We start from the raw sequence: 23,165 nt of genomic DNA, 5'->3' as shown, positions 1-23,165 counted from the left end.
TACACCGAGCTATAGGGGCACACACACGTACACTTTACGTAATGTGAGAATGTTTCCTTTAAAAACTTTCCACCAAACTTACATTGACTGATTCATATTACAAAAAGAAGACATTTTCATCCTTGACGTTAAGCAATGATAAGTATCCATTTCATCACCGGCATTAATAACCGAGGCGTACGATTATTAGATAACAAAAATGAAGTGTATGTATAATCAAGCGAGACAAATAAAAGAAAATTATTACCACATTTTGTTTGTTTCTTTGTTATGGGACTTAACTTGTGGGACATCGTTCTATTCAGCATACTTTTTCTGTGATGTCGTTTCTTTATGCATAACTTTATCAGATTAGACGCACTTTCAATTTCCCTACAATGTTTATAATCAAGAGACACCTAATGGCACAGAATGGTTTGTCATTAGCGCGTCCTCTCACCGTCGTCTGCTGTAAATTACAGAGTGCTCGGAACCACGTATAATGAGTCGAATGCACACTAGGGGAAGAAGGCCATCCGCTGTGCACTATCACCATGCAGCCGTGACATCTTAAGCATGCTGGGTAATAAAATGATGGAATCCTTTTCGTTTAACAGTCTCAAAACACATACTAAGAGTTTATATAAATTCCAATGATGCCTTGAAGTAGCCTGTTACCACATCTGAAGTACGTATTGTGTGGAATGTAAAAATGCTAACGACTTTTCTGAAAGCTTTTCTTCGTCTTCACGTGAACTATATAGTAAAGTAATGGCGGTCATATGGTAATTGCGAATTTTTCGGTATCAAGGGAAGTCTTAAATGAAGCAAGGGAGCGTCTCAAAATAACATGAATGTCGACCCCGGTCATATCATGGAACACAGAAGGGTACATACGCTTGCAATCTACAAAATGCACTTACTTAGGATATTCACAGTGCGAATAAGGCATAGGGGATGGGTTTTTTTAAAATTCTTTAATTTGTAGACATATTTTGCAACGTTACATTTTCCCTCTGATTTTACGAAAGTGACATCAGTATCACCCACAGACGAATTGTTTAGAATGCATAAGTTGGTTACATACCATACTTGTTATGCACATGCTTTGCTATCCTAAATAAATATGAAGCGTGGAGTCAGTTCAACTGATATTTTTTAAAAATGAGAACATGTGTTTTGTCAAAAATATCACTGCATATAAGACAACATTTTCGGTAAATATCCCTGTGTTTTATTGTGTATACGGTCAAACTGGCATGATTTCCGTAATATTGCATATTAAATGTATGTTAAATACGTATGTTTGATTGGCAATAGCTGAATAACACCTTTTTTTCATTCTCTTCAATGGTGTGGAAGCCTGTTCCAAAAATCGACATGTGGAAATAAGTTTGATAAGAACAATTTTGACATCTCAGAGTTGTACAAGTATAAATTCTTTTTAAAATATCATTTTTTATTACACAGATTTGCACATACAAAGAAAGTCGCGGTTTTGATATTGTTATATTGTGAAAGAATTGATTTTTATGTACACTGCTGTAAAATAAGTAATATGTTTTTTATGTGTTTATTATTCTGTAATATTTTAAATCACTATTTAGCGTTCATATTTAATTGCTTGAAATTTGTTAAATGTTGTAAATTATATTAAAATGACAAATTTAAGTAACTCCTTTCAGCATGAGTAAGTAATTCAGTATACAAATCTCACTCGAAGTCAAAAATTGTAAAATACCGACTAATCTTTGGATACGATGCTATAGATGCCTTTGTTCTCTAATATAAATCCATTGTGTTATATTAATGGTTCATACAATCACTGTCTATCAGTTTTATATCTTATAATAAATGTTCGGTTAATATATTTCTTTAATAATGCTAGGTTAGTACAGTACAGTGTGCAACACATAGCAACCTTCCCAAGGTCCAAAATTGGAAAAAATAAAGATCTACTCGAAGTTTAATCTTGGAATCGTTATTCTTCTTACCATTTTACCCCGGATTTGACGTGATTTGTTATTAAACAATGAGTTTCGTTTTGGATCGTATGTTCAATTGGAATTGAATTATTCTGTGCCATTGTATGCAATAAGGCAGTATACTAACATTTGAAATTGAATTCTGTTTCCCATTTTCTGTTACAACCGATATACACGCACCTATCTGGCATGCCGACCTGTTGGACTCACCACGCTGACGACTCTGACAAGAGTCTCAACAGGTTGTTTTGTATTTCTAATGATTTAAATGTTAAACTTGATAAGTCAATTAGCTTAAAGTAATATGTAATTGGAAATTATTAATTGTAGATTTTAGTTGATGAAATATTTTTAGTCTTTTCGATCTTAAAGTCATGATTGTTTATTATTTTCAAATCTATCTTTGGTATCTGAGAAATGCATTATGATTTCTGTTATGTCAGCGTTTGATAATTAGAAAGATTTTGTCATTGTAGCGATGCAATGCGGTAAATGATATTTCAATGTAATTCTTTGCCCGTCTTTGCTTATCAATGGTGTTAAATAATATATTGACATCGGTCACATTATACTGACATTGACCTAACCAGTCGTCACACTCCCTTAATGCTGAGCGTCAGACAGCCGCAAAAACTTAACTACCAAATGATCGTTAAAGGCGACTTAATTTGGGTTCTTATATTTTCTCAACTTTCGAACTGACTTTTCTAACGTCTTCCTTGACACCGTCTTACTTTTGGCCTACAGTAGAGCGATTGCCTCAGCGAGGAAGGATCTGCGTTCATTCCCCTGGCCGAGACCCACTATAATCTTCAAGTGGAAGGCCTCTGTTCCTGCTTAGCGCTCAGCATAAAGAGGATGGGATGCCCGTTGTCAGTACAATATGACCGGATGGTGGTGTGCTGCAGTGAGATAGCACTGCACAAAGGGTAAGAGTGCCACTATCATGTAAGAGTGCCACTATTATGAAGAGGCACAACACCAACATACTGCTCCCTGAATACGCCGCACACGCTTCAAGCACACATAACACATCATGTACACGGGGGCCATCCCTAATATACCCTAGCTGTTATTAGGACGTAAATCTAATCGGTTAATAACCAACGATACAACTTTGATACATTGGGTCGTGCTTGGTAGGGAAAAGAACTCAGAGCCTTCCTCACAGTAGTGAACGTTCTAATAAAGGCCAAAATGCCGGGCAGTGTCAAGGGAGACATTAGAAAGAAGAAGAAATACCTGGCTACCCTGTACTAATGGTATTCCGGAATGGTCTGTTGTATAAGATCGATACGCCGTAGTGATTTCAAATTACAAACAGTATTTTGCACAAACTACAATATACATCTTTAAATTATGTTTTAGGCTTTGGGAGTTCGTGAAAAACCATATATTGGCAAGACAAGACAAGCCAGCAGACAAATAGAAGATCCCACGCTATTCAGGCCAGCGGGAAATCTTGGAACGGTGTCTGGAAGAAATAGAACTGAGCTGACAGTCCATTTCTCAGACCGACAGTTCTCAGTCTCACCGACCACGTCCGATGACGCCGGTACGTTTGTTCTCGTGACGTAATAATGACGTGTCATTTGTCTTAATAGTTACATTTTAACAATGAGGTATATTTATTTTGTGTCTTTAGCAGCATTAAGTGTAGAAAACAGAACACATTGTGTCCATAGTGGAACACCGTGTTCGTGGTTGACTAAATCATTATGAAACACAAACTATTGTTTCTATGTATTGAATTAGGTCGCACATTTGCTTGTATGTAGTTCACTGTATAATGGTGTCAGGCCGATAACTCTTCATCTCTGAATCACAGGACCAACGCGTATATAGGTAAATGTAATTAACAAATCAAGGTACATGCGGTAGGTCGGTCAGTTATAAAAAAAATAACACATTTAAAAAAAAATAAAATGAATACAATTGTTAAGAGCTGTTAGGAGAAAACTTTTTAATACTCGTCCCTCCTTACGATTCAAGAAATATTTTTTATACTATCAACATCTCAAAGATGGCTTATTCTAATGTGATAATAATTGTGATGTCTATATAAAGACCTACATGTACCTAGAATTGTATAGATAAACGACACATAAATAAGAATGTGTCCTAGTTTTGGTGAAAGAGGATATATCTGAGTTCCCTGAAAGAATCACCGGCCTACGGAAAGTACGTATGTATTGCAACTGTCCCACGAGCCTCGAACCTTCGACCTCGAGTTGAAGAGCCGTTGGTAGTATGCTTAATTTTATCTAGTATGATGCGAGTGTTTCCCGTCAAGGCCCCATGAATTACTTACACAGTTGAAACGTTAGCTCCCTAGTAAAGTGCATTTTTAAATAAATACTACAGCGACAGATCCCTCGAGTAATGACATGAATTAAGGTACCCGATACACAAGTGTATTTTACCTATTTAGATGAATTATTTGATATCACTGCCAAATAACGTGAACGTCATGCTAACATACACGCATTTATGATACCCAAACTGCTTTGATAATATTCAATAGATTCCGTATAATACGGTTAATCCAACTCTAGCCCGAACCCGTCCTCCGCATAATGACATTAAAAATGTATGCGTGCCATGTATCGAATGTATTTACTATAATCAAGCCGAAACACCTCGACTGAAAAGTGCATCATATGCATATAACAGCCGAGTCGAAACATGTTAGCTTTACATAACCTAATTAGGTATGCATTAAATTTCAAATTGTGTTCTACTACAATCACATTTAAAACTAGATTAAAATTTTGGCTTTTGGTTTTGATTTATTTACGAATTGCTGCTAACATTGAGTTTTATTTTGATTAGAAATGAAGAAATTCTGCATTAATTAAGCTATGAAGATAGCAATGCTTTGATAATATATATCGTAAGCCTTGTCTGTAAATCAACCAGCATTTCATTAGGACACTGAGAGAGAATTTTGAAAAAGAAACAAAAAATAATTCGGCATGGGTCTCGAAAGTATTCATTTGGATAATCAACACGAAAATATCCAGTTTCTGTTTTGAAATCCAAAATCAAATGAAATAAAATTTAAAATTTCGCTCTGTGTATTTTCGGCTGATGAAGCTATATGTAAATGTATTTCTCCTACATGTACGGTGTCTGTAATATGATGCCTTCACGCAAACGGATAAAGTCATATCTTTCCTGGCGCTTAACGTAACGATCAATCGACATACTTTACATAATCTTTACATCTGTTTGTGAATTTACATTCATCTTCCTCTAATTCGGAGTTAGAATGTCATGCCAAAATCCCCAGGCCTTATTTGATACTGACAGTGCAGACGCCTTTCGAGGACTGAACCTAAGACATAATTACTAATTTCAAAGACAGCCTATTTTCATAATATGAACCCGCGTGTATACGACTCTGAATAAGGTTTGAATTATATATGTGGGTGTTTAGAAGAGTTACAGCCAAGGTTTTTGTCATTGTGCATAGCAGTTCAGGTCGTTTGACAAGTTACGTTACCATTGCATGTATTTAAACCTAAACCTAATACACAATCCATATTTATGATAAGATCTCGGTCTGTTTTATTCATAATATTTCCTCACAGCATGAAGTTAACTGAACATGATTTATGTATTTAAAAAAGGAAAACAACAAGTATGTTACGTGATAAACACACCCCAATCTGTATCCGTATAAACAACACAGTAATATATTGTGCGCTGCAGTAATGGAAGTGCATGTTTGATAGCCATTTTGTTCAGAGGGAAATTGAATACGTATATAGCGTTAAAATAAACCTAGAATCGATTTTTTTTTGTTTTGTCGCCTGTCGCGTTACAAAATCAGATGATTGAATTCAAATAATATGGTATCAGAAACATAACCGCTTTATAATCTTTTCATCGACTTGGCACATAAGTATTGAATTATTCTTAATTCGATAGCATGCATTCATAGATGAATGTAATCTGCTAAAATACCAAGAAAAATACATTATTGATCTATATATCAAATTTTATGTGTATATAGTATAACTAATTTTGATCACATTTCACAAAAACGTGCTTTCATCGCGATAAAAGGTTTATAAAAAATCTATAAATTGAGACGTAACAATAATTATTAAACAAAGGCAATAAGGAAAGGGGATAGCCTTGCCGAACACCTAAACATTGGAAACTTGACACGGATTAGTAAATGGCGTGCTGAGACTGGGCAGCCCTGCCGAATACCTAAATATATGAGAAAGAACAACATGAGTCGATTTAGTTCCGATAACATTATATTTTGATTTAACGGTAACTGAATCTAATAACATTACAAAAATAAATCATTATTATTTGGCACGTTTGGGCAGGTAGAGACAGAACAGAGGTTTGAGGCACTCTTTGAGATCGATGTCATTAATAAGATACCTGAACAGGTAGGTGATGACGTCAGAAGTATCCACTAGAGGCACGCGACAGTGTTATTAATGCTTTAAACACGTGTAACACAAACAATACAGTACTGGAACACGACCGGTCACTTCAATCCGAATGGCCGGAGTACGACAACATCGCATGTCCTTGCGGTAATGAATGACCAGTGTCCAGTGATGTTTTTGTACACGTAACAGCTGTCCGGAATCGTGTGTCCACTACGATGAGTATTTGTTTATTAATGAGCGAGTCGTGTATAAGTTAATGATGTGTACATATCGTCTTTTGTTCCGATGATCCGGACTAATGTCCATCTATTTGGATCCGTCCGGAAGATGGTCATCCATTAATGTTGACTGGTCATCCGCAATGGTCATCTGGAATCACAAGATGCAATAGTTAATAAAAATCATTCACTTAAATGAATAGCAGTATCTGTTTGTCATACAGTTACACGATATTCAGGTTCCCCCCTAACTTATCAAATTAACGATTGGTAAATCGTTTTGAATGCAAAATATGGAACAAGCTTTCGAAATTCTTTTATAAAATATCTTTTTACTTTATAGAATATGCGATACTTTTATAGAAATAGATTTATACACTAAGAGGCTGAAAGGTAAAGTGATATTTTCATTAAAAAATCCGATATAAAATGGTTTAAAGTTTACTTCAACACACTGCGTATATTCACTACTTAACATTGGTGTTCATTTCCTATAGTGCCGGGACGAGTTACATGTACCATTAGGATTATGTGTCCCTCCCGTCCCCCGGGATGGAGATATATATAACCTTGGTAACATGTAGACGCCATATAAGTACGTTAGTCCGAATTAGTTATCTCAACCCGATCCTAAGGGAATCTGTCCGTCTGATAATATATATAATCTCAATTTCAATATTCGTTATTATCGCTAAGTATCTTCAAATTAACGTTCCTGTTATCGTTTACCAGAATTGAATTTTACATTTACGTAAAACCATCCTAAGGTACAAACATATACGGTGTTTATGTATATAGATTATCGCTCATGACAAATTGATCCTAAAAACTCTTGATAAAGGTAATTGCAAACACGTGTAGGAGCCGTTATGCTAACAAAGCATCTGAGCGACCCCGATTTTTGACGGAAAGCAAATTATTAACATGGATTCTTTATCAGTTGGAGAACCCTTGTTGATTATAAGAGTTCTAGAGACGCCGAGATAAGCGGAGACATTTAGAGGTATGGTGCTTTCATGGCTAATTATCATTGAGTCCTTTGGAGACCAATATCTTGAAAATGGCCAGTACGTGTCTACAGATAATGGACAACGAGTTAGTCTGATAGCACGTGTACATGGTCTGTAGAATGTAATTAGTAATTGACGTACCTGTGCTACTGGGTAATTGGCAATTAACGAAAATAAATCGTACTGGTCAAAGCAGGGCGGTACAGTTTATGGGTGTTTTGAAATGTTGCAAGTAGACGTTTGTTTTCGTGAAGAAACTAATCGATGAAAAGATGAATTTTTGACATCATAGGGGGAAACCAATGATCGATAACGCACGTGAAGCATATGTAGGAGTGGAAAAAGCTCAAATAAGACTAAGAAAGGTCAAGGTCACTGACCCATCCTTGTAATTAAATTGATATGACACTTCTAACGTATAAGGAAACAATGGCGACATCCTGTTTGTGAGAAAACGTACTTACAACATCGATAACAATGGCTTTATGTGAGGGTATATCGTGTTAAAAACAAATAAAAAGACAACGGATGGTCAAACTTATTCCAAAATTGTTGTCCGCAATGAGCGTTTGTGGACGTCCAAACTGTATTGCGTCATGTGTATTATCACGTTTCGAAGGCTTGACAGGTATTTTTTGTTATGCTGACGTTATATAATGCACCGGTGTTCCTCGACGATGATTGGTTGAAAATTAATTCATATTGTTATATCTTAAGATTTCATTGCATAGTACTTACGTTTAAAGATATGCTGAATTTTTTTAAAATTCTCTGTCATGGCGCACTCTAAGGTCAGTTATTGGCCGCATTCTTTGGAAAATGGACAGTCTCGGATATCCTTGTTATTGACCAATCATACGTTGAGTGGCATATTTGGGCAAACCAAATTAGGAGGTGATTGGTTGACGTTGAAACCAACCAAATCAGAAGTTGATTGGTTGACGACGAAAGCAACCAAATCAGATGCTGATTGGTTGACGTTGAAATGGGCCAATCAGAAGTCGTTGTTATTGGTTTAGTAGCCTTCCAAGGATTCTTTCTGATTGGGTGCTGACAGGAGTTCAAGTGGCTGGACCATCGAGGACTGATATTGTTTAGTTTTGACCATCACTGCATCATTTCTTTCATATTTGATATTAGATCTAATCTACTCAATTGATTGTCCATATAAGTCACAACTACCTAAAACTTTCTAAATTAATCTAACTGTTAGGTAATTACTGACATTCACGTGATTATTAGTTCTCCTCCGACACTAAAGAGTTCCACATGATTCATGATTTTATGGACGGTGAAAGTATTATTATGATGACGATAACAGTTCTCATTTTGAGTCCCTCATTTTGTATGTCATAAAAATATATTTCTTCATTTCTTCTGATCCATAATCGTTCGTCAAATTGTCTAAAAGAAAATAAAAGCATAATTTGATAAAATAATTGTAAATATAATAGCTGCTAAAATAGCCCAGTCATATACCTATTAAGACATACTACATATAAACATCGTTTGTCTCCATATACTTTAATGCATCCATTTCCTTTGATGCAGTTCATATCTACGCATGCGTGTCCCCAAGTCATAAAACCATTAGAAGAAAAACAGAACATGTTCTTTCTGTCAGAATCAATGGACTGCGATATTTTATGGTTTAGACCCGGGGGTCATTGTCCAATTAAAGTCACATTAAGTATTTATCTATAATTGAATTCACATTATTCTATCTAATTGCCGAGGAAAATTCAATCCAATGCGATTTATTGATTCAACCTGGTCCATACGCACTGCTAGTCATGCGAAGAAGTAGATACCGATATCTATGAAGTTATACGTCAATTTACGAGAATATACTATGGGAAAAATGTAGATGTCGCGTTTTATATTACGAATAAATATGATATTATTGCAGAAAATGACATTTCTTGGTTTATTTATCTTAGTTTTAAGGTTGTATTTATTACTGATGTTGTAATTTAAATATCGCAAAGATGCTTTGAGCGGGATATCATTTCCTTTCCCACGTATACATTTCATTCACGTTCCCTCCGATACCTACTACGTCTGATACTTACATATTATACACATTAAATATTATTAATATTAAGCTTGAAGGTCGTGTTCAACATCATATATTATATTTTGCACTTGGTTGCATCATTATGTCTTCACAAAATTGATCACATATTTTACTATTCATCCTAAATTACCAACGACCATGACAAGACTAACATTAATGATTATCTCGTAAAACATTAATTTCTATCCTAATTACACTGGCTTGGTCATAAAGACTTATTAACATTGATGAAAAATTCCATAAAATATATTATATCAGCAGAAAAGAAGAAATACTTTAACGAGCAAATAAAAAAAAGTCCCTCGTTGTTTTCTTGTTTCATGTATTATTGGCTTGCTATAAAATTAATTTTACCTTCATAATTAACCCATGAGACGCAGCGCGTGTATTAATATTTAATTCAAACTGATGTTCCACAGACTGTTCTTGTAAATTACATTAGATTTATCGTGATATATGTATTAATATGTACCATGCATTTACAACAACGAAAACTTTAAGAGTACCAATAAAAGATATTGTAGATCACATATGTAAGCCCAATCACAACTTAGGCCTGGATAGCTATAGTCGGGGGTATTGGGAGGCCAATGTCCGAGGATAGTAGGTAAAATTAATTAAGGAATTACAGCGCGAACTTTAATATTAAATTATAGAAATCACTTTGGTGTCAAAATGGCATAAATAAATGGATTTCCAATAAACAGATTTCAACTTAATGGATTTCATGGTCTTGATATCTTTACCAATGTACTTTCTTATTCTTGTTTTTCATGTGAGAATTGAAGGCTTCAAATTCAATGTAATGAACCGTATGTTCATTTACTCCTATAAAATAGTCATTCTAATAATTCATGCTTTGTGTATACAAAGGATTTCATGTGCCTTGGCTTGTTTACAATTTTGATAAACTGCCAGGACGGCCTCATTTAAAACGAATTTATCTTATTGTTTGTTTGAGCTTTTGTCGAAATAATATTTATGAATGGCAATAAGATGCTTTCGGCGTTGAGTTTTAATTTTATAGTGCCCCCTGTCTTCGGCAAGGGTCTCTCCTTTATCCTTAATTATCATTATATGTGATTTTTTCGTATCCTGTTCCAAGTTCTGTATTGTACAAGACAGTCACCTTTGACTAACTTTTTGACAAGTACCAGAATCATTGTGTCATCATTGTGCCGTTATGACTATAAAAAGCTATAGCAAACAGAATATCGGGTCACGGTATCCGGTTTCCGATTGTTTATCTCGTTACAAAAAGCACACACACTGTATGAAATTAAAAACCAAGGTTAAAAGTGAACGGACTCTAAATTCAATAAATTTCATTTAGAAACCTTAATATTATAATTCAATATTAAGAAGCATTTCAATTCGTGTCAAAATTCAAACTTTTTATAGCGTTTGCGTCAAACATGATAGGCTTTCGGATAGTATAACCAACTCATAAATAAATTTGTTTTGTAACGTGGACAGGAAAGCGGAGGCTGTCTTGTATCAAAGAAATGGGCTTTTGTCCAAACTCAATTTTCCGTCATATTATCAACGGAATAAGCAAAAAGCGTGAATGCTCACTGCACATGCTGGTTTCGTTTGTTAAATAAATGGTTTCTATTTCGTAATTTGTATCAACAGTCACTAGGGACGCTGGCAGACTTACCAGACTTGAGTTGGAACGTTTGCAGGTTTTGATCCTGAGGAGTGACTGCTGGTACTGTAGGTTGATCAACTGGTTCCGGTGTCGTTCGTCATCATTAATCTCGCCACCAGGTGGCGACCAAACGGGATCATCACTCGGATGGATGGAACTGGGCGTTTCATGACCAATGGGTGCCTATGCAAAGGCGAAAAAATATTAATAAAATGTTTGGTAGGTATTCTTTTGTGTTTTTAGACACTCCCATTTCAAGCTTAAGTGGTGGGGGGAAGCCAGACTGCCAAAGTAAAAAACATCGCCATACAGTCAGTATCCGGCTAATAACCCAATAAGAAGAGCCTCAATCTTTATACACAAATAAAAAATTAATATCAATTTTATGTATTTGATATCAAAACTGACAGAACTAATTAATTTCATTTTGCTACAGAAAACCTAATGTTTAAAAAAAAGGTCAAATTTATCATTTATCTTAAACAAGCTTCCGGTTCCAAGTTTCCCTTGTCAGTCATCCGCACAATTAGAATTAATCGATTTCAATCCTCCATTCATATTATGATACGACAAATTTCATCAATGTATTATTTACTCTGTATCGTGTTAATGTTATCATTGGGTTTATCTGAGGCACACGGTTGCCTGATTTGACAAAAATGGAAATGTACTTTAAATCGTTTATTTTAGGAACATGGCAACATCATTATGATGTTTGCACTCTTAAATCCAGACCAGCAACATTATGCTTCTAGTGGGACCTAACATCCCGTGAAGTGTGTCAGGAATTAAACACGAAACCTCACGATTTTGTGACTCGCATAACCCAAGGGTCCGAAAAATGTTTCAAATTCCTGTGTGTTCTCCTAAAAATGTTTCATTGTACAAAAATGTAGTTATCGACAGATATCGTGTGCTCATCAAGAGAGAAAATGCATGTTAAATTCATCTTTCCTTGTAATTAAAATTAATAATTAATTAACGAAAACTGGTGTCGTGACGATCAACACATGTTGGTTACAGGGCCTTGCTATAAAAAACTTTATTTCTGTGCGAGCTTACTCAAAAGTACACACGCACGTTCGTCTGCCTACTCACAAACAATAGTTCACCTGTTGCCCACCCTCAATGCATGTGTTATTTTTCAAGACTCGTACTTGACATTTCGCGTGTCACTTCACAGAACAGCCAGTACGTACACAATGGGACGTTGTGTAAATATTATGAAATAAAACCCGCTGTTCATGTCGACTTTGATATACGTACATGTCATTTAATTTGGGCATGGTTTCAGTTAAAAACCGATGTAGGTGTTTGGCCATACGTATATACTTGGATGATTAAAATGAATTGGCTTTAGTGAAAGCCATACTACACATTTTGTACCTGTATTTGTGGGGCGAACGTTGCGCGTAATTGCCCGCATCAAATATTAACACGCACTCTATATGCTGTCGATGTTCAGCAGGCATATAGGATTTTTGGTGGGTTATAATTAAGAAAAAATAATCAAATGTTGCCCAAAAGGTACACAAGCTACCACCATTTTTCATCGCAAATTTAGCACGAATATGGCTGTTTCGACAATAATCTATCTAAGGTTTGCAAGGGTGACATTAAATTGTTAATATTATGGTGACAATTATTACATTGATCAACAACAAGATTTTTTGAGACTCTAGAATTAAATCGAAGTAGTTGAACAAGTTAAAAATAAACTACATATAACTAACAAGTTCGGATAAATACATGTATTACTCTCCTCCAAATTAACATAAAGTCAGAGTGTTTGTGTGCAAATCTTCTAAAATGAAAATTAATTCATATGCCATATACGAGATTTAGATTCCCGTAAAGTATATAGAATCTGTCAATTAGAACAATAGGATTTTGGTGAAACACGCAAATCAATAACGTGATTTCAATTTTCATTAAATTCTCAATGTCTTATGAATAACTTGTTTGCGATCAAACAAAATCTTTTGTCGTGTATGGTTTAAGCAGGACCAGTGCTGAAAATCTCTATGCATATCGCGACATGTTGGAAAAAAGGTCGTTTGAATAAAGCTCTCATATTATTTTAACGCGGTGTATCGTATTTCATTATAGCAGGCCCTATACAATGGGGAATGGTATCGCTGGCTTCCTCTAGCGGCTAGCAGAGAGCGAAATTTGTCTGAGAGTCTTTGTTCAACAGCTATTCCCTACTCACCTATACGTATATATCCGTCATAATTAAATGGCCCCAAACGGGAAATTTAGCTCCGTTGATAACATCAAATCATGAAAGTCGACAATCTAAACGTCAAAAGATTATACATGATGCACTCAGTGGTTTTAAAAAGTCTTAAAATACACGAGCGCTCGACGAGCAAAACCAGATTGATTGCTATTAATTACGCCCGGGTAAAATTTCAAACAACTTTACAAACAGCGAAAAAACCTCAAACTGTTCATGACATCAACTTCCGGTTGAAAAAAAGTAAAATCAAAACCGGAGATACAGATCTTGTAGGCGCGTGGACACGGTGTAGATGCTCTATCAGTTGTATTCATATGGAAATGTTTATGGCGTCAAGCGGATATCTAAAGCATTAACAGCTTTATGACTTATTTTATGACCAGTAAATTATGTACGATTTTTCACCGATTCGACAAATGATCTTCAAAAAAAACTGAAAATTTTCAAAATGTTCTCCGTACAAAAACGACTTTTACTTGGATTTGACGATTCATATTTTATTTAATAAAGAGTAATTCACTTGTTCCAGTACGTGTGAAAGTCTAATTCAACTCACACCGCTTTTTGAATTTAGTCCTAGCTGTCTCGTGCTTGGGTCTGCTGTATGCCGATACTGTCCGTGTGCTTAGACACAAGGGTTCGATACGGAGTCAATTATGTGTTAAAATTACACACCTGAGCGGATGTTTCGGGTCATACAGGTGCGAACCATGGAGCCTTGTACCAATCAAAGACTAAGTTAACTCCCTATGGTCTTTCCATGGGCTCCATGTATACTTCGCACGTATAACTATAAGTCGATATGTATCTTAAAACGGTTAAATCTATTTAAGAATCACGTAAATGGCTCCCTAAAGTTTCCTCGTATAACGATGTCAGGAGATCTAGAACATTACAAACAGTCTCATTTATTTTTCTCTCCACACAAAAACACGGTGTCAAATCGCAATGCCTGCAGATCTCGCAGCAATAGAATTACCCTACCCATACATTCTACAGTGACAGCCAGAACGAAATTACATTAGATTATGAAATAACAGAAAAGGCAAATTGCTAACATGTTTCTTTCTTTTGACTTTGAACGGAAGTTGAAAAATAGAAATTCCCACAGGAAAATTAAGACGAAACGAAATGGAGCACAATAAACGTGTATAATTTCCTCGGAATGAACTGGAGTACATTTGCGATAGCGCTTAAAAGATATATTTCATTGGAGAAGTTTTTAAATGTTCTTAAAGTGAATAATGGAGGGTAATCATAAAGTAAATGATTAAAGATAATCGTAGAGTGTTATTTTTCACTCAAATCTACGATGACACGCTTTGATACCTAAATAAGTAAAAAAAAATCATCCCTTTAAACGAATTAACTACATTAAAAAGCCAAAGAAAGTATAATATAATTTTAAATCCACTGAAAACGGATCGTTTATAATCATAACAAACTTCTCCACATTGGGCTAAATCTTAAATAAATCAACAATATGCCAGAAAAGCTGATTAAACCCTTATTTAGAAATGCAACTCCAGGGTGTGGATTGTTTGTTGAGAAAATCGAATATCAAATACAATTTAGCTTTAAAACCTCAAACGGGATTTAAAGTTATTAAACTCCTCCATTGTGCGTCAATATTTTGGACTTTAAAATCGATGTTGTATCTTTTCCATGACACTAATACCATTCATCCGTCTGCCACAAGTAGGAAATGTCAAAATATTAAATTCCGATATATTTTGATAAGTTTCAAGGATGACTTTTAACTCTCTTGGGAAATATGCAAGATTTTATTGAAAACTAAATTTATTTTTGATGATTTTTTCGACGCTTTTGTGATGAATTACATTTAGCCTTGGTTTGTTTTCAACAAGTTATAAACGCAAAAAACATGTCTATGTGTTTAAGCTTCATGATAGCATGAGAGATAAATGATGACTTTTCGAACAGCAAGCAATTTTATGTCAACTATAAACTTATTATATTGAATGACATGAACTCTTTTGAAACGAATAATTCGATTTGTTATATTTTAAGGGCACAATGATATTAAATTTCTAGCTGTATAAATGACAAAATTAATATTTATCCAACTATCAATCAACTGTAAAATATTATTTGATGAAATCAAATTATTTCAACACAAAACCCTCTCTTCGCTAACTGTTTTGTTTATTTTTATATTAATATAGTCAGCAATAGTTTGTAACCTACTGAAATAAATTCTATTAAATTTGAATGTCTTCCATTTTGACTTTGAATACAATTTATGTATAATCTTTTCCAATCATACAATTGTTTATTACGTCTGAAATATTAGTTGTTTTATCAATTTGATTACATAGCTGTAAATTAATGATCTCCTGTATAATTAAAGAATAAATAACATTATTTAACTTTGATATGAAACTTGGTATTTTGCGTTTATGCAAAAAAAAAAAAAAAATCCAGGCAGTGTCAATTAAATTCAGCTAAAATATTTTCTTGCCTAGGCATTTAACGAGGTAAATAATTTTGGATACTTTCTCAAGAGTGTGTAGTAGAACATGTACACTAGCAGAATATTTTACTCATAATCATATAAAACAATTTGTTTACTTTGATTGTGCTTAAAAGTATAACGGAATTGTCCTCCGCCATCTTGAAAAACATATTAAAGAAGATTATACTATGTGTTTATTAAAAATCAAAACTTGAAATTTACCATTTGATCATTTCTTATCACATTTTGAAACCCTCTTGATTAGAAACCTAACCATACCTTAAGGAGTTATGTACAACTATTAATTGATTTCCATTGAGCTTATCGTTACGACATCTGAAGACTTCATTACGAAGATCGATATGTTGTCAATCCTTCGTCTTTTAACTTTCTTCCCTCTTTCACGAGGGGAATTACACCTCAATTACCACCATCTTTATACTATATAGGGACATTCGCGGATGTATTCAGTGTATTGAACATAGGGTTTTAAGGAAGAGGAGTTGGGGAGGGGATGGTGGTAGTGTGTATGTGTGTGTGTGTGTGGGGGGGGGGGGGTCAGAGGGAGGAGTACAAGGTATTAGTTTAACTAGGAAAACTAGTTGATTGGTAAGTTATTACAAAGTTGTTGAACAAAAACATATAAAATAAAATGTTATAAAAGCGAACGAGAAGGATAAACAAACATGAAGGTAGAGGAAGGTTGAAGGGAGAGCTGCGGAGAAATATTTACAAAAATTACGTGAAAAGAGGATGAAAGAGCGGAATATAAGGAGGATAGACGAGCAAAGTAAGCGTGAGAGTGAAGTGGATATTCAGGGATGTTTCAGTGTTAGTTTGATTATAGGTGGGTGTAACCGTGTAAGCCAGAGAACCTCGGATCGAAAAAACCCCACCGATCAGCCAGTAGTAAATCTTCTTTAGCTGGATAATATTTACACATAGTTTATATAGTAAAACGCCTTAAGGTGGATGATATTTACAGGTAAACGCCTTTAGGTGGATGATATTTACAGGTGAACGCCTTTAGGTGGATGATATTTACATATAGTTTATATAGTAAAACTCATTTAGGTGGATGATATTTACATACAGTTTATATAGTAAAACTCCTTTAGGTGAATGGTATTTACAGGTAAACTCCTTTAGGTGGATGGTATTTACATAAAGAAGTTATAAGTAAACGCCTTTAAATAGGTGGATGATATTTACATATAGCTTATATACATGTAGTAAAACTCCTTTAGCTGGTTGAAATTTACAGGGAAACGCCTTTAGGTGGATGATATTTACATAAAGTTTATATAGTAAAACTCCTTTGCTGGATGAAATTTACTGGGAAACGCCTTTAGGTGGATGATATTTACATATAGTTTATATAGTAAAACGCCTTTAGGTGGATGACATTTACACATAGTTTATATAGTAAAACTCCTTTGCTGGATGAAATTTACAGGGAAACGCCTTTAGGTGGATGATATTTACATATAGTTTATATAGTAAAACTATTTTAGGTGGATGATGTTTACACATAGTTTATAAAGTGAAACTCCTTTAACTGGATGTAGTTCTTTAGCTGGATAATATTTACACATAGTTTATATAGTAAAACGCCTTTAGGTGGATGATATTTACAGGTAAACGCCTTTAGGTGGATGATATTTACAGGTAAACGCCTTTGGGTGGATGATATTGACATAGAGAAGTTATAAGTAAACGCCTTTAGGTGGATGATACTTACACATAGTTTATATAGTAAAACTTCTTTAGCTAGATGATATTTACAGGTAAACGCCTTTAGGTGGATGACATTTACATATAGTTTATATAGTAAAACTCCTTTAGCTGGATGATATTTACAGGTAAACGCCTTTAGGTGGATGACATTTACATATAGTTTATATAGTAAAACTCCTTGGATCTTCTGATCTGTTGAATGGGGAATAAATAAATGTTAATGTTTTGTTGGGTATCAGAGTTACCGTTTGTACAAGCTTTTTTTATTTGTTTTGGTGGGTTATCAGAATTACCAGCATTGTCGTTTGTACAAGCGTTTGTTTGTTTTGGTTGAATGTCAGATTTACCATTGGTTCAATCATTAGTTTGTTTTAGTGAAATGTCAGACTTTCCATTGGTACAAGCGTTTGTTTGATATGGTGGTATATCACAATTACCGGAAGTATCGTTCGTTCAAGTGTTTTTTTTATTTTGGTGGGATTTCACAATTACCACAATTACCGTTAGTGCAAGCGTTTGTTTGTTTGTTTTGGTGGTATATCAGAATTACCGTTGGAAAAAGCGTTTGTTTGCTTGTTTTGTTGGGATATCAGAATTACCGTTGGAACAAGCGTTTGTTTGTTTTGGTGGGATATCAGAGTTACAAGAATTAACGTAGGTACAAGTGTTGTTTGTTTTAGTGGGATATCAGAATTACAGTTAGAACAAGCGTTTGTTTGTTTTGGTAGGATATCAGAATTACCGTTGGTGCAAGCGTTTGTTCTTTTGTTTTGGTGGGATATCAGTATAACCAGAATTAACGTTGGTACAAGTGTTTGTTTGTTTTGGACGGATATCAGAATTACCGTTCGAACAAGCGTTTGTTTGTTTGGTGGGATATCAGAGTTACAAGAATTACCACTGGTGCAAGCGTTTGTATGACCATGTTTTGTTTTGGTGGGATGTCTCAGACACAGTTACGGCGGTATACCACCGTGTTTGATATCGATTTCTGTCCACACAGGTCACCGTCTCGGTGTTAGATGTATTACTGAGCTCTACTCTCAGACACATTACTTCAGTCTGTCCATCGAGAAGTACAGGTTATTATCACTTTGTTCTTACCACTTAAAACAAAAGTAGGGAAAACACCGAATTCTTACTCTAACCTACATTTGGTGAGACATCGTAATAGGTCTTTGGTGCGGACATAAACATACCATCGAGCATTGTTATGGTCTGTCTCGCGATATACTGATTTCGTGATTACGCCGTTACAAGGGATGTACTTGTTGGACTATGTAATTTAGTCAGTGTTCTTACGTCATATATATCATGTACGCCATAATAATAACAATAAAAACAATCAAACAACCGACAGAACTGAAAAAATGAATCAGTTTTTCCAATCAACTTTTAAATATACTTTGAAAGCATCGTTTGGAGTTGAACATATTTTCGGCGTATGTTTTGCGATGCTATATTGACGTTGAGTATCTAATGCACACATCTGTAAAAAAAACTAAACAAAAGGAAGATTGCTTCAGATTACTTTGTTAATATGCAATGCAACAGTGCATAAGGTATTCAATTCAATATTTTTGGAGACTTTTAAAAATGAAAACCAACTTATCGAATTTGCTGTGCTTAAAGACCTGGGTCTTAAATTGTGAACCGATGTTCCTAAAATACATGTATGTTCTCTATATCTGGCTTATGGCGGCTACTGTGGTTCGATTTGTTGTTCTTTTCAGTTTACAACCTAACTACAACTTAAAACCCAATTGGTATGATGCTGGACGGCAATTGTTTCTTGGGATGGTGTATAGAATTACTTTCATGGGGGCGAACGTAATTCACTGCTCTAGCTATTTTCACCATTGGAAAGATGTATCTTTCTCTCTGTACTTTATTCAAGTTCATTTGAAGTCCATAGGCAGGTGACGAAAGTTTTGTTTGAAGGATCGTACAAATGTGTAGAAGGTTTAAACATCGACCCCATGTGAATTAAGAGTTTTATGTAATAGAGCAAAACGTGGATAACAACATGTATTCGTAGATGTTTTGGCGTCCATGGGAACGTTTAAGGTACTACGGAACTTAACTTAAGGGAAAATGTGACACCGTTAGACACATAACCTTCGTTTTTATAGCAGAGCACACAACACAAAAGACAGACAAGTCATATCACTTGAGATGAACTGTAATTACATTAGAATTAGTGACGCATTGAAAAGACATACAACGCAAAATACATTTCATATTATATTTTACAAATTGTACAGTTTGTTGTTTCACAGTATCAAATATGATATTATTACCCCCCCCTCCCCCCCCCTAATTGTTGCTTTGTACGTAACATTTCATCTTCCAATTCTAATAAGATTGCAAGGCGTATATTCACTGATATATTAAAGAGTTTATTTAGCTCCTCAAGATTTTTCACATTTATTTTGACCAAGTGATTGGGGTGTCTGCCATTTCAGTCAAAACCGTCTGCCTTTGGATCGATTTGACACATAATTGTATGATATCAGCTTCCTGACAGTAGGTCTATGATTTTCCTTTCGGCCTTCCTCCACCAACAACACCAAAACGTTTTTTCGCTGGCCACAACATTAAATAGACAATTTGAACAATACAGCAAAAGAAACAATACCCCAGAGATTGACAATGTTATGTGTATCATCGTAGGATTTTCACGTAATATTCATCATCAGATGCATGTACCCTGTCGGTGTACATCACCATGGATAAAATCGTTTAACACAACTATGGATGAAATTTATGGATGATGAATCATTGAGATTATTAACAATGATTTACTTAAAAACGAAACGTTTTCGGCATTACAATTATGATATGAACCAAAATAACTACACTTTAGAGAAAATACTACCATGTTTGCTCGTTGACTTTTTCTCGTTTCCCCCTTTTTTAATTCCCGCACTCTTCACGTTCTTCACGTTCTAACATATTACCAGTACCGCTGTACCGTTGTGAAAGCAATATCAGGCTTGATGTGCTGTGATGTTGCTAATTTGTTCAAGTTTTTATTTTGGTGTGCCACAAAGTCATGAGACATTTTAGCAAGAAGGTGGCAAGGGAAAATGTCGCTGCTTGAAAATTGTATAATTAAATAGGGTGTTTCAAGAAGTATAAATTATTTTATAGCAAAAAAATATTTAAATTTCACAGAATGGCAGTTCATATTCAGCATCTCAAAATTATTTTCAGTCATCTCCATAAAAATGTCTAGTAAGAAAGTTTGATTTCACAAAATTTTGTGTGTCTTTTGGTCCAATCAAGTTTATATATAATGTATTATACTATAAAAAACAACCATGCTATTACATTTGTTGGCGAGCTACAGGGTAATGAAGACTATCAGAAATTTGTATGGTCCACATCTCCAGGGTAATGAAGACTATCAGAAATTTGTATGATCCACATCTCTTAATTTCCATTTATTTAACGAAGACATGCGGACTTGATCATTAGTCCGTTTTGTATGAGATGGAGAAATGTCGGAGTATGTGACGAAAAATCACCGATACATGGCAACTCTTCCACATGAGATTCGAACTCGCGACCCAGAAGTGAAGGGCTTGTGGTAATATGGCAAGACATCTTAAAAACCACTCGGCCACTGCGGTACAGTACAGGTATATGCTCTTGGGTAATTTAAGTTAAGATGAAACTTTGGCCTATTTCTTATCATATCGGAGGCGGTGATATGCTTCCTAACGAAGTTATAAATCAGTGTCGAGGAAAACAATAATGCCATTATTCCATAAGTGTTCTTTGTTCTTACTTACACAATGGTATCAATGTTTCAAAATAAGCCCAGCTTGTATATTATACTCTTTTAAACTGTACTTTAGACGACATTTAGTAAGATGTAATTCCAAATTAAATGTTTTTGTCTATTTAAACGAAACGCTAGGAAGTACGCGGAATTATTGATTTTTTTTCCTTGAGAGAATATAATCTCTAAAAAGTAATCCAGCGGGTTTCAACCCAATTTAATTAAATGGTCATTCTCCTCGAAAATACAAGTTGTTATCAAGCTGGTTGGTGTTTCATTGCTAGCGTAACAGACCCCCATCGACGTCTGATCGCAAGCCGGCGAGAACCCTCCAGAACTGTAATGAATACAAAATGATTTTGTTGGAGCGATTTGCCAAGAAGAGATATTTTTAAACGCATTAAGTTTCTTGAAGTTTTATGCCTCGCTAACAAATACGGTATTATTGGTTTAAAGTTATTACCCAATTCTCGAATTACTAAACCTTTTTTTGCATGATCCGACATGACTCACTTCAGAAATGATGTGTTTTCCATTCTATCCCGATACCTTCAATACCAAAAGATAAACCAGATTTTGTTTATATGCTTTACAAGATATATTTCATTTCTGCCTTTGAAGAGGAAATGTTAGTATTTGGTGTTATCTACATAAATATGATGCTTTCATAAAAGTAAATTGGCTTGTCGGATACAGAGTCATTTCGGATGACAAAACCGTTTATTCATGTTTTGTTCTGATATATACAGGAACCATTATGGCTTAGTGGTTAAGGTCATTGACCTTTCTACCATAGTCTCGGAATATCTTGGTGTCGGGGTATAACACTGTTGTGGATAGTAGATAGATACCAACTGTAGATCGGATGACGTTTATTATGGATATTAGATTTTCTCTATCACCAAAATCTTGCTTATCATACAAAATCAATAGCTTATAACTGTACTTTATTTACTCTACGGAATGTCATAACTTTAACCAACGCCAGCAAAGCCATTTTTTTTACTTCAGACACTTCTGTTGTATCATATTAATTTATTTTCAATTTCCGTAGCCAAAATTAAAACACAATACACTTTATTCACGCCATCTTGATGCTTTTCTATAAAATGCATTATTTAAAAAAAAATGCTGCTATTCTGTTTTTTTATATTATAGAACTATCTGCCCTTGTGGGTACGTATTGATTGTGACGTCATGTGTTTGCGAGTGTAACGTCATAATTTTCGGCAAAAGTGACGTAAATTGCGCTCACAAAAATAATGACGTAACAATCGATACCTTCCTGCAAGGGAGTTAACTTTGTAATGTGCAAAGACGGAATACAACAATCATGTGTAAGTCCTGAAATTTAACTATTACAAAACTAACCATTGGTTTTGTATAGTTATAGAGTGCATTGGCCTAGCCTGTATCTGTCTTTGTATCGCTGACAGAGTGTCACACAATATCGTCATACATCTGATCCGAACGTCCTGACATTCGAACACATAATGCACAGTGCTTTTCATAGCTGTAACTGAAATAAAATTTGAATACCTGATGTCGACTCACACTGTGAATATTCTGTTATTGAGTAGTTTGA

At 34.8% G+C, this 23,165-nt stretch overlaps 1 long non-coding RNA gene across 1 annotated transcript; it reads right to left on the bottom strand.

The window, feature by feature from the left end:
- Positions 1 to 6,217: 6,217 nt before the first annotated feature.
- LOC138328133 (uncharacterized) lies at positions 6,218 to 11,545 on the bottom strand. Its single transcript, XR_011209166.1, has 3 exons — positions 11,348 to 11,545; positions 8,349 to 9,014; positions 6,218 to 6,751 (listed from the first exon to the last, which is right to left on the bottom strand). It is a non-coding gene; the product is annotated as an uncharacterized lncRNA (long non-coding RNA).
- Between the last annotated feature and the right edge of the window lie 11,620 nt (positions 11,546 to 23,165).

The sequence above is a fragment of the Argopecten irradians genome, chromosome 7, assembly GCF_041381155.1.
Source record: "Argopecten irradians isolate NY chromosome 7, Ai_NY, whole genome shotgun sequence".
Classification (NCBI taxonomy): Eukaryota; Metazoa; Mollusca; class Bivalvia; order Pectinida; family Pectinidae; genus Argopecten; species Argopecten irradians.
Note: the sequence above shows the minus strand (reverse complement) of the source record. Positions and strands in the feature narration are given on the sequence as shown.